The 6,000-nt window shown below is 43.5% G+C and overlaps 1 protein-coding gene across 1 annotated transcript in view; it reads left to right on the forward strand.

Moving 5' to 3' along the window:
• dtx3la (deltex E3 ubiquitin ligase 3L a) overlaps nt 1-5,739 on the forward strand; it is a 53,527-nt gene extending 47,788 nt beyond the window's left edge. The window contains exon 6 of the transcript XR_013767541.1: nt 5,669-5,739. The gene's annotated coding sequence lies outside the window, so the exon portion shown is untranslated. The remainder of the gene's footprint in view (nt 1-5,668) is intronic.
• The last annotated feature ends 261 nt before the right edge of the window (nt 5,740-6,000 follow it).

A 6,000-nucleotide genomic window follows, 5' to 3' on the forward strand; every position in this document is an offset into this window, starting at 1 on the left:
CATAGTCACATGCATTCTCTGGTCCAAAGCAGGCGACTATTTAAAACTGCTGGCTAGAGATAATTGTAAATACAGTTAGATTATTATTCACGTCAGCAGTTATGACACCCGATTGTGCCAATCGGAGCACACTAAGGGTAATGATAAGTTGGTGTGTACATAATGCAAATACATTGTCGATCTTCATAGTTTTCTTTGCCCCCCTGGCAAATCATGTCATCATCCAGTAGCTGGCTGTTGCAATATAGCAAATTATGTGGGCTTCGAAGATTTCATATCTATAATTCTATCCAATTATTATTGGACTTAATGCATGACAACTCAGAGGTCAATTCAATTTATTTTGTACAGCCCAAAATCACAAATCACAAATTTGCCTCAGAGGGCTTTACAATCTGCATAACATCCTTTGTCCCAGGACCCTCACATCAAAAACTCCACCGAAAAAAAAGCTTTAACGGGGAGAAACCTTAGGGAGAGCAACAGAGGAGGGATCCCTCTATCAGGATGGACAGAAGTGTGATAGATGTCATGTGTACAGAATGAACATCATAACAGAGTTACAACACATTCAATGAATATGATAGAAATGATTCATTTAATGACAGTAGTACGCAAAATAATGCTGGAAAAATTACAAATAATAATAATAGTAGCAGTGGATATAGTAGAATAATAATACTAATGAAAGCATTAATGGTATGGGTAATAGTAATAGAAATGTGACTAATTATAAACATAATAATAATAGCCGCAGTGGATGTCAGGTAGGGTCACGGCAGGAGGTATAACCACGGTCCAGATATAACCACAATCCATGGAAACCTGTGAGGAGAAAAAGCACAAAGACTCCGGGGAAGAAGCAAAGTTATTAATGTGCATTAATGAGATATGAATTCATACAGAAGGAGAGAGAGAAGAGGACAGAGGAGCTCAGTGTATCCTAGGAAGTCCCGGCAGACTAGGCCTAAAGCAGCTTATCTAGGGGCTGGGCCAAGGCAAACCTGAGCCAGCCCTAACTATAAACCTGAGCCAGCCCTAACTATAAACCTGAGCCAGCCCTAACAACAAACCTGAGTCAGCCCTAACTACAAACCTGAGCCAGCCCTAACTATAAACCCGAGCCAGCCCTAACTACAAACATGAGCCAGCCCTAACCATAAACCTGAGCCAGCCCTAACTACAAACCTGAACCAGCCCTAACTATAAACCTGAGCCAGCCCTAACTATAAACCTGAGCCAACCCTAACTACACACCTGAGCCAGCCCTAACTATAAACCTGAGCCAGCCCTAACTACACACCTGAGCCAGCCCTAACTATAAACCTGAGCCAGCCCTAACTACAAACGTGAACCAGCCCTAACTATAAACCTGAGCCAGCCCTAACTACACACCTGAGCCAGCCCTAACTATAAACCTGAGCCAGCCCTAACTACAAACGTGAACCAGCCCTAACTATAAACCTGAGCCAGCCCTCACTATAAACCTGAGCCAGCCCTAACTACAAACCTGAACCAGCCCTAACTACAAACCTGAGCCAGCCCTAACTATAAACCTGAACCAGCCCTAACTATAAACCTGAGCCAGCCCTAACTATAAACCTGAGCCAGCCCTAACTATAAACCTGAGCCAGCCCTAACTATAAACCTGAGCCAGCCCTACCTACAAACCTGAGTCAGCCCTAACTACAAACCTGAGCCAGCCCTAACTATAAACCTGAGCCAGCCCTAACTATTACTCTTTGAGTGCTACCTAATGTAATTCTGGCCCTTGAATAATGAACTCCCTGTGGTTCTATGACAGTGATGGTTTTGGTATGAGATCTTGAGAAGGGAACTCTTGAGAAGGGTTAACCAAGATCTTGTTGATGGACAAGCAGGATGTCTCTTATACTTTTTACATGTTTCACAATAAAGAGAATCTCTGAAAACAATATATGGTATAATATGGTGCTGCTCAAAGAGGAGGCAGTGGTGACTTTGGACAACTTTTAGCATCCTTCCTTCATGATGGTCACACAGGACAGCACCATCTAGAAGCTTTTTAACACAGTCAAACTAGGATGGATAGGGATTTATCAAAAAGGGCTATCAGAGGAAGGACACTCAAGGGTTTGTTCCTCAAACATGCCTTTTCTGGAGAACAGCATAGAGCACTCAGCAAGTGACTCTGCTTCGGTATGGAGGGGTCTCAGACAGACCAACTACAAGCCTGAAGCCCCTCCACTCTATGAATGACCTCCGCCTGGCAAACAACCTGAACAAGTTTTACTGCGGATGAAAGACAATATTGACTCCCTCTATTCTGGAGAGGGTCGTTATCAGGCTTTTTAATTAAAAGACAGCATGGTAATGTACTCTCCAGAATAAAGAGAAGGTCGTCAACAGGCTGTATAAAAGACAGCGCCCCTACAAAGCAGCCGGCCCAGACTCTGCTTCTCCCTATGCCTTGAAGCACTGTGCTAATCAGCTGTCTCCAGTATTTTGACATTTTTAACACCTCACTGGAGGCATGCCACACAAAAGCCTACTTTAAAATCTACACCATCATCCCTGTTCCTAAATATTATATGAAAATATAAGACATAAATATATATGATAACTCATAGTAACATGTAGCGAACATATGAAACAGAGAACATTTGAGATTCTTCAGTAACAACAGAGACGCCAGGTCTCCCGAGGACAGATATGTTTGAAAACTCCGGAGTTGGCGACTAGTGTGGACGCTCGTAAACGCATACATTTGGAAACAATGGTGTAGACACCCGCGTTCGCTACTTGATTGGTTCTTAGCAGTCACGACGTGTCCTTCCCTGATTCGTCACGCCCCTATCACGCAACCCTTTCCCGGCCAATTGATTACAGGCTTTGCTGACCTTGTTGTCTTTACTAGCAGCTGTTGTGCAGTTAAAGTTAAATTCATTTTTGCGGAGGAAGCAGCTGCTATTGGAGCGATTAGCAAGCGGCTTTTCCACTGGCGTTATCAGACCTATGGACGTCTGAAGTCACGGTTTGAGGCTTTGAGGGGACGACGAACACTTGTTAATGCTTATTTTGTTCTGCACAACTCTTGTGAAGTCCACACACAAACTATAAAGGAACAAAACATGAATTGCTCTCCAGTAGGACAGAGACTTCAGCCACCAGCAGAGCTACGAGTCAGACCAGAGAACAACGAAACCGAGAGGAAACGAGTGAGACATGCGTTGACCACATTTATGGACCCATAATCTAGTAAACCTTTATGTGTAAGCGTTGATTTTAAAGTACATTTGATGTGAGAGAGAGAGAGAGAGCAAGACAAGCAGCGCTGTAACTAAGTCTGAAAAATGAAACTTCTAAAACTTTTGAGTTTACTGTTTGAGTTTAAAAAGGAAGATTTTAGAGAAGATCCTAAGTATCAAACATGACCTTTCATTATTAAACTACTACTTTATTACTCTGTTATATTTTTTTAAGTAAGCAACCAATCTACTTCCTGTTTACACCGGCACCCACCCACATGCCCAGTGTACGTGAATAGTCACGTGATATTCGTGTTCAGGCTTCCTAGTATGGACGGAGATCATTACAAAAACAATGCTGAGATCGTTTTTGTTTTAAAACTCGAAAACGTATTAGTGTCGATGTAGCCTCAGTCTGGAGCTCTGTAGAAGTCTCTTCCTTTTCCTCTTCCACCTCCTCCACCTCAACACAAGGCGTTTTGCTTGGTCTGAAACCTTGGTCCTTTATAGGTGCTGAAGACAGGATGACATCTGGCTGACTGGATGTAGTTTCGGTGCCAACACTGACACAAGACATTGTTGCCTGAGAATGAAAGGGAAATAAAAATATACATGTAGATATTTCCATACTCTAACATCATCATAAAGTCAAAGGGCTACATGAATGTCAGCCCAAAATATGAAATTCTAGAGTTTTTATGAAACTGTCGTGCACTGTATTCCCTACAGTCCACATAAGAGTATTTCACAACTGTACAATGTTAGCAAGTACTACATCTCAAAAAGAAATACAAAAACACATTTAATGTGTTACATATCTTAGATCCTCAGGTGAGTATCCCTCACTCTACCCCAGGACACCTGATCGCCAACAGATATTATCCTTTGAGAAGTCTGTGTACTCACTGAGACAGTTTGTGGACGGTGTGTTGTTGGATACTAGGGTCCTTCTGTGATTTACTCTAAAAGACAGAGGCAAAATTATTAATTTATGCTAAACAGTATTGTCCCCTGAAAAATCAGCAGGCCACACATACATATGTAAACACATATACAAAGTAAAATATTATTTTATGACATAAGCTGTCTAGCTCGGGAACAGCTACACTGTTGGTTATAGAGGTCAGTATCCATGTAACAAAGCTACAAGTCAAATTTTTGTTGTTCATATTTTGATTACCAGAAGCAGTTATAACAGCAACAAACAAGACATGTTCCCCACATATTCATCTCATATTTTCAAGTCATTTGGAAAAAAAATGCTTACAGATGCCAACAGTTCATCCAAAAAAAGATTTGGGAGCAAGACAATTCAATATTTCTTGACGTGATTTAATGACCAGGTGGAGAAGCTGGGGGTTTAGGTGAAGATGAAAACGGAAGGACCAGTGTCAGATGGGGGTCCGAATCTGCTGCTAAGGATTTGAGTTTCTGAAATTAGAGACAGGAAAGGGAGTCAGCAATGGAGTTCTGATAGCCCGGAACATGTGCGACTCAGATATTGAATTGGTGTTGGGCTGAGTCTGCGGATGAATTTCATGATGTCTAGTGACTGTGAGCAACCTTTGTTTATGATTTAGATAGCGGGGTGGTTGTCTAAATCGATGAGAATTACTTTTTTGGACCACTCATGCCCCCAAAGAAGAGTGGTGATGACTATAGGGTACAGTTCGTAAAGGGCTGAGGAAGGAGAGAGCAAGGACAACTCCAAAGGCCAAGTGAAGGCAAACTATCTGCTGTTGTAGTAACATCTGAATCAGGTCTAGGGTGCTGCGTCAGTGTACAGTTGGATGTCTTCGGGCTGAGTTATGTGGACGTCATAGAAGTGTAATAACGATGCAGAGTCTGGGCCAGCTGCTTTCTAGGGGTGCTGTCTTTCATACAGCCTGTTTACGACCTTCTCTTTATTCTGGAGAGGACATTAACATGTCAATGAAGTCTCACCACAGTCGTCGTCCAAGATGATGGAATCGTGGAGGGACACGGTGGTGATAGACAGGGACAGTAAGTAGGAGAGGAAGGATCGACCTTGAGGAATGATTGCAAAATTCAGGTGTGCAAACAGGTAAAGAAGCTGGCGCTTGGTACAGTGGAAGGCATGGAGGTAGTTAGCAATTTACAAGGATAAACAGTGAAGTTTCTCAACTAGAAGGAGGCTTGGAAGGTGAGTTAATCTTGGGTGATGCTGAGGAATTTAAGGGATGTGCTAGGTTCTCTTGTTTTCACATGAAAAGGGGAACACCAAGCTGAAGAAAAGCCTACTTGAGGGTGGACAGACCATACGATGCAGGAGAGGCAGATGGTGTGACAGTGAGGAAGTCATCCAGAAGGTGAATCACATATGGAAGTTTGTGGTTGTTTTGTCACGGGAGTTCAAGAGTAAGACCCAATAGCAAGACCACAGGAGACACAGTCTGGTAAAACAGATTTTATTTCACCAGGATTAAAGGCGGAGATGTGTGGAGCCCGTGGTCCGACACCGGAGGGCAGGCAGATCGACGATGTGAGTCCCGTGGCTCGACACCGGAGGGCAGGCAGACCGACGGTGTGATGTCCCGTGGCTCAACACCGGAGGGCAGGCTGGTCGGCAGTGTGATGTTCCGTGGCTCGACACCGCAGGCTGGCAGCTCCGCAGACTCTACACACGTAGTGGAGAGGAAAGACGTTAGTCCAGGGAAAGTCAAGTGGGAACTTACAGAACAGGGGTATGACTACCGAGGCAGAAGACGATACGGACTGACAACCCAGGCCTGCAGGACCAGGGTTGATAAAC

This window comes from Pholis gunnellus (genome assembly GCF_910591455.1).
Source record: "Pholis gunnellus genome assembly, chromosome: 20".
In the NCBI taxonomy this organism is placed as follows: Eukaryota; Metazoa; Chordata; class Actinopteri; order Perciformes; family Pholidae; genus Pholis; species Pholis gunnellus.